A 12,499-nucleotide genomic window follows, 5' to 3' on the forward strand; every position below is an offset into this window, starting at 1 on the left:
CAGTCTGAGACGAGGGATCACTGCGCATGCGTGTGGGGAAATTAGGTAAGCCCCGCCCCCTTCAGGGACGCCCGTCTGCGCATGCTCAGTAGGGATGAAACTCTGGGCTGTCAGTTCACTTAGGTAATAAATAATAAGTATTGAAAGAGAGATATATGTATATAGGGATACGTTCGGTATCCCGGGTTTAGGGTTAGGCACTAGGGAGAGAGATAGGGTTAGGCACTAAGGGGTTTTTATTTATCAAGCAATGAAAAACTTAGTGAAGCGGCCCAGTGAAGTAGTTGCCCATGACAACCAATCACCTTTGAAGTAACATTTATTAAGTACAGTCTATAAAATAATAGGTAGGAGCTGATTGGTTGGAGGGTTAAGGTGCCCACACACATACCGACTTTTCATCCAATTTGGACGATTTCGACGAATCGTGACGACAGATCTTGTAAAAAATGGCCAAATCGTGAGTTTCTACACTTGATCACGATGCCGATGCGCGTCCCCGCTCGTCGTACATCGCATCTTCAGATCTGCCGTGCTGTAGGGCAGATTAGCCAATCTGGGATACAATGCATGAGCTGCAAGATAGATCTTAAGTCAGATTGGACATTTTTAACTCCAAATCGTGACCACGACTGCCTGGGGAGAGTTCAGGGAGAGTTCAGGGGAAATCGTGTACATTGGCTGATTGGGAGCAAGTCGGTATGTGTGTAGGCACCTTTAGAGTACTTACCTGCCCTGTCTGGATCTTCTCCCTTCGGGTTGCCGGCGTTGGGATATGAACCTGCGGCTATTCAGCCGTCGGGACTTCATACCCATTCCGTTTAGGCACTAGGGGGAGGTTAGGGTCAGGCACCATGTAGAGAGGGATAGGGTTAGGGTAGGGAGAGGGGGAGGGTTAGCATACCAACCAGCAAGTGTCTAATCACTGGCATTCCATACCCAACCCCATATATGCGACGCTTCACTGGCGGCACGCGGCTACAGTACAGACAGAGGCGATTGCAGGAAAGTGGCTTGTGTATATCAGAGGGTATATATGTATGCATAAGTTCATTTGTGTATTGCCCCTGAGGAGGGGTAGTACATTACCTAAAACGTTACAATAAAAGGTCACACTTTTCTCACGATTTGGAGACTGTGAGTGCTGCCATCTATGGAACTTTACATGCATGGGTTCATATGAATCCTAATGGAGGGCACCGGAGCATATTTGTGTATGTACAAGAGTGAGTGCCAGAATATGTCTTCTTTAGATAAATACAGCCTGCTTACCTGATAGCCGCAGACAGTGGGCCTGATTCAGACCCGCTCGCTAGGAAGCGTTCGCACGCAGACTGACGATGTTTGCATTTTGCGCATGCGTATACATTGCAGTGCGCGAACCAGTTAGAGCGATCGAGAAGCGTACGCTCGCTGCGCATAGACTGCTCAGCCGAGTGAGTGACAGGAGAGGCCTTTTGTGGGTGGTGACAGGGGTTGGTCTTTGAAAACGGGGGAGTGGAGGTGCGAATGCAGGCATGCCTGAGCGTCTCAACGCCGTTTCAGAGGCATGCATAATTAAGACACAGCATCATAGTACACGTCACCTGGCTGATTTTTACACTGAAGTGCTCGCAGTGCTTGCTGTAGGGTATGGTCAGCCACAAGCGCTGCATTCGCTTCAGATGGTACCCGATGTACCGATGGTTGCATACACTTCCTGGAGATGACGCGCACAAGTTTGCGTCTTTAGACAGGCTGGTGGGTGTCTGCATACACAGAGCGATCGCATGCCAAGACATAGTGGGCGTGCTTATGCCTTGCTGTGCGATCGCCTGCCTTGCTGATTGATAGCCATATTTGCCAACGCATCTAGTGAGCGTACACATCACCGATCAGGGGTTAAAGCTAGCCGAACGTGGCGGAACTGTGTTCCGTCACTTCTATTTGAAGACTAAACCAGTTCTGCCTCCTCCAACCCACCTTAGCCCGGCACCACAGGGAGGCTCCATTTGCCGGGCGCCCACTGAGATTTTGTTACCAGCGAGCGCCCGGCTCCCTCCCTGCAGCACCAGCCGGAGGCTGGAGCTCACACCTGAGCTCCGGCTTCCGATTCCCATAGTGCACTATGGAAGAGACGTCATGACTTCTCTCCCATAGTTCCAAGGTGCGGCCAGCCAGACAGACGCGGGGCTTAAGGTAAGTAGTTGGTTTTTTTTGTGTAAGTGGCTTCATATTGGGGGCATAACTTCTGGGGGCACTACTACTGGGGGCATTTACTCGGGAGCATTACTATTGGGAGCACTACTACTGGGTGCATTTATATGGGGGCACTGCTACTGGGGGCATTTACTCTGGGGCCAGGGGCAAGACTATGGGAGACAATGGAGGCGCCTGCCGCCGGGCTTCAGCTCTGAGGGGGCACCTCCTCCATTGTCCACAACTTATTCACCCCACTTAGGGTTGTAACTATGTACCCAGAGTGTACCATCACGGCTACCCAATACATGACACCCCTTCCCGGCACCTGAGAAGCCACCATACACTAGTGGAGAGCTCCATGTCAGACCATCAGCTACCACCTCCATCTAGCTAAAGCCTGTCTGCATACGAATTGCTACATTACAGTGTCAGCGGCTGTGATGGGGAGGGGGCACCAATTATAACTTGCCTCCGGGCGTCTGGGATGAACTTACACCACTGTCTGGGGCATTACTATTGGGGGTACTACTACTGGGGGAATTTACTATTGGAGGCACTACTACTGGGGACATTTACTCGGCTTACTATTGGGGGCTTTACTACTGGGGGCATTACTACAGGGGGAACCACTCCTGGGGGCACTGCATAAGGGGCACCACTACTGGGGGCACTGCATAAGGGGCACCACTACTGGGGTCAGTGAATAAGGGACACTACCACTGTGGGGACTGCATAAGGGGCACTACCACTACTGGGGGAACTGCATAGGGGCACCACTACTGGGATCACTGCATAAGGTGCACTATCACTACTGTGGGCATTGCAAAAGGGGAACTACCACTGTGGGTACTGCATAAGGGGCACTACCGCTACTGGGGGCACTGCATAAGGGGCATTACCACTGTGGGCACTGCATAAGGGGCACTACCACTACTGGGGGAACTGCAAAAGGGGCACCACTACTGGGGTCACTGCATAAGGGGCACTACCACCACTGTGGGCACCGAATAAGGGGCACTACTAGGGGCACTGCATAAGGGGAATTACCACTGTCGGCACTGCATAAGGGGCACCACCACTAATGGCGAAACTGAATAAGGGGCACTAACACTACTGTGGGCACTGAATAAGGGGCACTACCACTACTGTGGGCACTGCATAAGGGGCACTGCTACAATGGGCATTGCATAAGGGGTACTACTGCTGTGGGCATTATGTGTAAGGGGCACAACTGCTGTGGGCATTGTATAAGGGGCACTGCTACTGTGGGCATTATGTGTATTAGGGGCACTACTACTGTGGACATTGTGTATAAGGGGCACAAATGTGGGCATTGTGTAAAAGGGGCACTGTTGTGTGTCATACATAAATAAGGGATACTACTATGAGGTGTAATGTGAATCAGGGGTGAATCAAGATTGTGCTACTGTGTGGCGTAATTTGAATTGGGAATACTATTGTGTGACCACGCCCCTTTTATGTCGCGCACCTACACCTTGCTCTTTCACTTTTCTTGGAAAAACTCAGAGCTGCATAAAGCATTCCCCTGCTCCTGTGCTGCATGATCGCAGTCATAGCACTCTGCTTCAGCCTCCAAGGCTCCTCCTCGGGTCTTCTTTCACATTCACTCACAGGCAGTCACAGAGCGTGAGTGCCGCGTGATGTCATCACGTCATGCATGTATCCATTGAAAGGGCCGTGATTAGACGCAGGGGAGGCGGAGCTCTGGAGGTACTTCAAACAAACTCCTCCCGTTCCTTACAAGGCATGCCGCGGCGGAGGCCGCGGAGAATATTTACATTTCCAGCAATCTGGCTAATGGGTGGTCCGGTACACACCCGGACCATCCCTTATTTTCGCCTATGCTCCTGTCCCTACAGTGCGCCGAGTGCGGGAGGCAGAGCTGTTATTGACAGGCAGTGCTGCAATTACGGTGCCGGGCACAGCGCTATTGATATACACAGAGGGGGACGGCCGGTTCCGCCCCAGGGCATACTGCGCTCTGTGTGGTGGCACCGACCCCAAAACCCTAGTTACGGCCCTGGATGATGCCATATATATGTGAAATACTTCACAGATATATTGTGTGTACACACTGCCAGGTGGACTGAACGATATATCGTTCGTCGGCTGTAGGAACGATATATCGCTTAGTGTGTGCCCAGCATAACATTATTGCATAAAATTGCCCCTATATTCATTTGTATGTTTGGTTGTTAAAATAAAAAACTATAAACAGAATTGGCCTCATATATTATATGAACAAGTATAACATAGCGCCTAGGGATACGGTGGACAACATTGTTTTGTATGGTCATGTAGTTTCTGTGTGAGCCTATGAACGCAATGCTGTGTGGTGGGATTCACCACAATTAAAGGGGTACCTGCCAAAATTTTGCCTAGGGCACCAACTTGGTTATGCTGATGCAGCATATAGGTCTCAGGGGGAGGGGAAAGGGTGGGTCTGTGAGGTTTAATCTGATGCTTTATTGCCCAAATGTTATAGCCATGATTTGCGGGCAACAGCGCGTGTCTGCATATATACCGCTAGATTTACAAAGGCAATTTGTTGTAAGTTGATACCAACATGGTTTTGCATTAACATTAGGGGGAGATTTATCAAAGCTTGGTGAGAGATAAAGTACCAACCAATCAGCTTCTGTCATTTTGCAAACACAGCTTGTAAAATGACAGAAGCTGATTGGTTAGTACTTCATCACTCTTCCCTTTATCTCTCTCTCCAAACTTTGATTGATCTCCCCCTAATTGCCACTTTAAATCTAGCAGATCTAACGGCTATCTCGTTGGAAACGCGTCAGTGCCTGCAAATCATGCTCTTTTACATTTGGGCCTACCTGTGTGCCACCCAGTGGTCGAAAGTGGACATTTAGCGGTATTAGTATAAAGTCACTAATGTGAGACCATCAAAAGGTTCTCCACCCAACAATGCCACTGCGTCCAAATCACCCTGTAGGGGTAAAGTGCTGTGAATTTATTTTCTAAGGAGTAATTATTGGTATAGAGCAGAGAGGGGGAACCTCAGGCTTGGGGGCCGTATAAGGCCCGCAGGATCATTTGGTCTGGCCCTCGGAGCATTTTTTTTGCTAGCCTCATCTGGCTAGCAGGGTGCCTAACATGGCACCCAGCAGCCAGAATCTATGCAGCAGTGCCACCTGGAGTGTCCTTAGGACGCATCAGACGGTCACACCGCTGCCCTTACAGCTCCCCGGAGCATCCTCAGGATGCTCCGGGCATTGCTGTAATAACCGGTGATTATGGACCCACCCCCGTGTGGCATCACATGGAGTGGGCGTGGCATTCACCAGACTCACGAATAATGTTGATATATATCAAAATGGCCCTCAGCAGAAAAAAGGTTCCCCACCCCTGGTATAGAGTGACCTAGTAGTGACCACATTAATTTAGATATCTTGATGTCAGGCTCTTGGGCAGTGCTGGTATTTATGTACACCACATATGCCCATGTTTAACAGGGTAAATCCTACAAGCATAGTATTTAGACCAGGTCATTATGTGTCCATAGCTAGATTACCCACACACTGCATGCATCATATACAACTGCAGCACCACCTTACTGTGCTTCCCATACTAATTGTCCTGATCCAACATGCTTCTGGGTCTCTCCACCTCCTGCAGCTCACTCCCTTCTCCCCTGTAACTGCCTCCGCCCCTGCTCTTTATAAGCTCTTTCTCTCCCTGCTGTACCACCAGGTCACTGATCTGTGTGAACCCGACAGGTGGATCTGCAGCTCCTGGTGTTCACCACTGCCTGCTTCTGTAGCCACAGACAGGGGAACTGATGAGCAGGCATTAAGCTGGGGAACTCTGTAGCTGCACCTCAGCTCTGCCTCCTCTTCACACAAACTGCTCACAGTGTGGGACGGCTGCGACATGACATTCTGAAGCCGGGCCAGATGACAAGCAGCCAGAGACTGAGTGAGTGCAGGAGGTGGAGCTGCTCGGAGCCTCGGCCTGGGCATGTAGTCCATGGTTGCTTGTGTTTTTATTACTCTGCAGCCGCGATTCTAATGGGTAGTCCGGTGCACACCCAGACTACCCTATAGGGTAGCTCACACTACTGCACCGCTAGAGCTCCGCCTCGCCCAGTGCCCCCACTGATGCCACGTTATATGTCTGCCTCTGCACAGTACAGACTGCACAGCAAGTCGCAGGTAATGGGTCTACAGTGTACATTGCTGTGCAGTCCAATTCTACATTTGCACTGTCCCTTAAGGCTCATACACACTTAGGACCTCATTCAGAGTCGGTCGTTGCGGCCGCACGGTCGTAGGGGAAAGGGGCCTGATATGCAAATGAAGCGATCACAAGTTGCGGTCCTAAGATGAGATCGTTAGCTGAACGACCGAGGGAAAGAAGCGGTCATAAGACTAAAGCACGCCCCCTTCTCGATCACAACACACGTCATCTCCTGGGATATAAGGATTAATCGCGACCATCGGGAACCATCGGAGCTGGTCGTAGAGCTTAAGGTTGACCATACCCTCTCTTAAGCACTACGATCAAGTCAGTGTAAAAAACTCCCATGTCACATGTGCCATGACACTACTTTGTTAATTATGCACTCCCATTAAACGCCGTTCGCATAATTAGGCACGCCTGCGTTCGGATCTCCACTCCCCCGTTTTCAAGCACCTTCCACCGGTTTCCACCCACAAACGCCTCATCCTGTCACTCAAACCACAGACCTGGCTGTGTTCAAGGAGAGAGAAATTTCTGATCGTAACAGCTAGTTTGCGCACGCGCATTGCGAACTTTACGCATGCGCAGTTTAGTGAACGTCGGCTGTGTACGACCGTGCGGCCGCAACGACCGACTCTGAATGAGGTCCTTAACGCTATGCTCCATTAGTGATATCGTATTTCCCCTGCACAGCTGGGCTCAACGTCGTTAACGACACTGAGCATACACACTGAACGATATCGTTAACGACACTGAGCATACACACTGAACGATATCGTTAACGACACTGAGCATACACACTGAACGATATCGTTAACGACGCTGAGCACACACTGAACGATATCGTTAACGACACTGAGCAGACACACTGAACGATATCGTTAACGACACTGAGCATACACACTGAACGATATCGTTGACGACAATGAGCAGACACACTGAACGATATCGTTAACAATATCGTTAAGTGACGGCACCCTCCCTCATCCCCGAACTTGAAGAACCTGATGATATCGTCAGGTTGCCCTGTAAGTACGGGCGATGAAAGACATTGTTAACGATCTGCGGGAGCATGCAACGTTGACGATATTATGCATATATACTGAATTATATTGAATGCAATGAACGATAACGATATTGTTCATATCGTCTAACTTATCGTCTAGTGTGTACGCGGCTAGAAGTGTCGGTACTTCATACTGTGGCATACCGGCACACTTTGAGCACCGATGCCACCAATCGCTCCAATGCATTTGGAGAAATGGCGTCTATTGAAGAAAACGGTGAAGCAGACAGAAAGTAGGTGACATTAAATCGATCTGAACCCTGAAAATTTGTTTTCAACATGTTATAAATGTTTTTTAAAAAGTAGGCATAAAAAAGTCTGTAAACATTTGTTACATGCAGTGAGCAGCAGAGAAGTGTGACAGATAAGTGCACTTGTCCCTCGCTGGTTTAGAAGTAAGGCAGCTGTGCAAGCGGTACCAGGAAGCTCTGCACAGCTGCAAGTGTGTATGATAAGTGTTTAGTTATTTTACAGTGTCTTTCACCCCAGACTAGACTCTTTCCTACACTTTCAGCGAGACGCATTTTGCAATTTGACTTCTTCCTACACTTTCAGCGAGACGCATTTTGCAATTTGACTTCTTCCTACACTTTCAGCGAGACGCATTTTGCAATTTGACTTCTTCCTACACTTTCAGCGAGACGCATTTTGCAATTTGACTTCTTCCTACACTTTCAGCGAGACGCATTTTGCAATTTGACTTCTTCCTACACTTTCAGCGAGACGCATTTTGCAATTTGCTTCCTACTCTTTCAGGGAGACGCATTTTGCAATCTGACTTCTTCCTACTCTTTCATGGAGACACATTTTGCGATTTGGCCTCTTCCTACACTTTCAGTCAGATGCATTTTGCATCTTCCAGTTGCATTTTGTTCTGTGTAAACAAGGGGCTTGATTCAGACCTGTTCGCTAGCAAGCGATCGCTGGGAGCAAGCAATGTTTTTCAATGTACGCATGCGTACGCTTCGTAATGCGCGTGCGCAAACTAGTACGAGCAATGGGGAAACTCTCGTTCACCAAGCATAGACAGCCCAGCTGAATGAGTGACAGGTCAAGCCATTTGTGGGTGGTAACGGGCAGGCCACTGGAAACGGGGAAGTGGAGGTGTGAACACAGGCGTGCCTGTGAATTTCAACGCCTTTTCAGAGGCGTGCATAATTAACAGCCAGCGTCATAGGACGCGTCACTTGCTAGAAATATACACTGAAGTGCTCGCGGTGCTTGCGGCAGGGTATAGTCAACCTCAAACTCTGCGAGCGCATCCGATGGTGCTTGATGTACCAATGGATGACGTGCGCTAGTGGGCGTCTTAAGACAGGCTGGAGGGCGTCTACAAACACAAAGTGATCACTCGCCAAGACATAGTAGGCGTGCTTATGACTTACCATGCGAGCGCCTGCCTTGACGTCACTTAGCCGAATTTCCATACGCTGGGAGCGAGCGATCGTATCTAGCGAACGGGTCTGAATCAGGTCCAATGAACAGTAATACCCAGTGGGAATGCACCTTAAAATGCACTTGGACACAAGCACCCTTAAACAAATATCCTGTGTGGGTCTAAGATTCCTGCATTCATAATAGCCTTAAGCATTTCCATGCTCTCCAGTAAAAAGAACATTATCAAATCTCTGAACCATTGTTCCTTATCTTGCATTGATCCTGATATAGTGAAATGTATTGCTGCACAGCAGGTCTGCCATATTAGATGACCTAGGCAATTCCAAAGCAGGATAACTATTATACAATGTGGAAGATAATAAAACAGGTGTCAGTTTAAAAGGTAGTAGTACATTATTGATACTAGTACATTACTTGTCTTATACTGTTGTTGTTTTTACTTTTTAACACATTTCCAAATGCAAGTGAAAAACAAATGGCAATTGATGAAGCAAAGGGTTTTCCTGATAAGGGTTTTCCGTAAATTGGCTAAAATGTACCTGTGAACGGATGACATAACACAACCCGGTACAGGGGGTTACTATGCCTGAGCCATCTGAGTGGACTTACGTCACCACTTACCGTCAGTGACTGCCTGTTAGTGACTACTCCTACAGCGCTGTAAGAGGTCGAGTCACTGCTGCCATCAGCTCATGGAACCACTTACATCTGGGTATGTGGATGGTCACGCTACTGCAGCACCTGCTGGATGGTGTCAGCGAACTTCCCACTGGCCGCTCTCTGCAGACCTATGCATACAGCCATTATGGAGACACTGGATGCAAACTCAGGACAGCCAGAGAATGGATACGTGTTTGGAGCTTATCTGACAGTATGGGGAGACATGCAGGAGAAGGTGTCATGGAAGCAAGCAGGCGTATATTAGCTTCAGTAAAATGTCCCAACAAAGACAATGGGGGTATATTTACTAAAGTGCAGGTTTTTAAAAGTGAAGATGTTGCCCATAGCAACCAATCAGATTCTACTTAACAGTTATCTTGCACCTTAGAGAAGACAATAGCTAGAATCTGATTGGTTGCTATGGGCAACATCTCCACTTCTAAAAAGCTGCACTTTAGTAAATATACCCCAATAAGCCTGATTCAGAGATGTACATTAACTTGATGTTAACGCACATTTCTGATGGTGTGAGATCTGCGCATGCCCACATCTTGTTCTGCGACATCGCTTGCAGTGCCCTAGACCATGCAGCTGTCTGGGGGCAGCGACGGGGAGCATTTGACAAAAAGGGAGCATGTCAGTCCCATTTTGTAGGTGGACATGGGGATTTCCTGGCCTCTGCAGCGCGATTACACCAGACATCCCGAGTAATCGGAGGGTTCCGATGGTCATGAAGTTGATGCGATGCGGCATCCTCTGACACAGCAGCGAATCACAGAAAGCAGCGGGCATGTATTTATACAGACGACGCCTCCTGCGGCTTTTGCATATTTTAGCACAGTAGCTGCGCATCTTTGCTAACTGCATCCATTTCTGAATCAGGCCCAGTGTCCCCAACTGAAGGTACCGGGAAGACACCGCATACACGTTCTTCGCATGCTCAGATAGTATATACACATCACATGGTCAGGATGATATACACACTTCACGGGCTGTACTGCACTTAAAATTTCAACGCACATATGTTGGCAAGGATAAACCAGCCTCCCTGCTTCTTTATACCAATTAGGATTAGTCCTCAAATCTTGAGGTTTTTACCCACATTAACAGTTATGGTCTTGCCGCAGTACTCGAAGTGTGCCGGTATACAACGGTATGATATACCGGCACTTCCTCCGAGCACTGATCCCTGTTGTGCCACCCGCCGCCAGCCGAAGAGGTTTGTTCTTGCAATAGATTGCAAGAACAAACTGGTTGCCATAGAAATACAGCGCACATCGCCGCCGTCATTTCTAATCTGGGGATGTCCGCGAGCTAATTGGAGCTCGTGGACCCGGCAGCCAATCAGAAGCGGCAGCTCCTGATTGACACTCAAAGACCCGTAGCCAATTAGCTTGCAGACAGCCCCAGATTACAAAATGACGGCGGCGCTGTGCGCTGTACTGTGCACTAGCGCATGGAGGGGAGGGTTTCTAAGTACCCAGAAACCCCCACCCTGACCAACCAATTTTTTTTTTCTTCAGAGATGGAGACAGCCTTGTCTCCATCTCTGCGCCATCCACGATCGGCGGCGCGGCGCTGCCCGGCCAGTTCAGATGTCAGTGCTTCCGTGTCAGGTGGCTTTCATACCACCTGATGAGGAAGTGCTAACAGCTGAATCAGCAGTGGACGGGCAGTGCGCCATGCTCACAGCCCTAGACAGAGGGAGGCACTGCCGGAGCCGGGCTCCACCTTCCGGCTCATGGACGGGGCACAGGAGCGGGGATGTTTTTTTGTTTGTTTGTGTATATGTAAAGGGCACTGCTGGGAGGAGGCACTACTGGAGGGCACTATATTGGGGGCACTGCAAGGGGGGACCACTACTGGGGGCAGTCACTGCTGGGGGAGGCACTACTGGGGGCACTGGCACTGCTGGGGGGGGGACACTAAATAAGGGGCACTGCATACAGGGACTACTACTGGGGGCACAATATAAGTGGCACTGTATATTGGAGACCACTACTGGGGGCTCTGGCACTACTGGGGCACTATATAAGGGGCACTGCATGGGGGGGGGGACTACTACTAGGGGCACTATATAAAGGGCACTACTGGGGGCACTGCATATGGGGCACCACTCCTGGGGGCACTGGCACTGCTAAGGGGGCACTGCATAGGGCGGACCACCACTTAGGGCACTGCATAGGGGAGACTACTTCTGGGAGCACTATATAAGTGGCACTACATAGGGAGGAATACTACTGGGGGCAGTATAAAAGGGGCACTGAATAGGGGGAGACTACTACTGGGGGCACTATATAAGGGGCACTACATAGGTAGGACTACTACTGGGGGCCTCTGTCGTGCGCACCTACTTGTATATATGTGTGTGTGTAGACATATATAATGGAAACCCCTCCCTGAGAATCCTGCATTTGCCCCTGCTGTGCGCAACCAGTTTGATCTCGTTTGGCAGCAGTAATGTGCTGGCACACATCTCTCCTCATTCCGGAGCCGGCCATCAATAAGCAGCAGTGCGGCCTGATACTGCGCTGATACTGGTAAGTGCTAATCAGTGCTCTGTGGCAAGCTCTGATCTAAGTACTTACCAGTGATGTTTGTAGAACCCTGTGACATCCGCTCACTGCTTCCCTTTTTATATAATAAATATATTAGCAACGTACACATTTGTTCATTTCTGTGCCTATGCCCTAACATACAGTATACCGAATATAATATTGTGGCAAGGCAAGATGTGTAAGAGGCACTACTACTGTATGACATAATATATTATAAGGGGCACTTCTGTGTGGTACACTACATTGATGAAAAGGGGGCGTGCCTTAAGATCACACCCCTATTGGGTGGCCACGTCCCCTTTTCCGCCATGCAAACACCTTCGGCACGTGCATAGGTACAATCCAAAATTATCCATACCCCCACTTCAAAATTCCCACTTCGACCACTGTCTTGCAGTCCATTTAAATCTCATTT

The sequence above is a fragment of the Taudactylus pleione genome, unplaced genomic scaffold (assembly GCF_031769625.1).
Source record: "Taudactylus pleione unplaced genomic scaffold, aTauple2 ptg001086l, whole genome shotgun sequence".
Taxonomy (NCBI): Eukaryota; Metazoa; Chordata; class Amphibia; order Anura; family Myobatrachidae; genus Taudactylus; species Taudactylus pleione.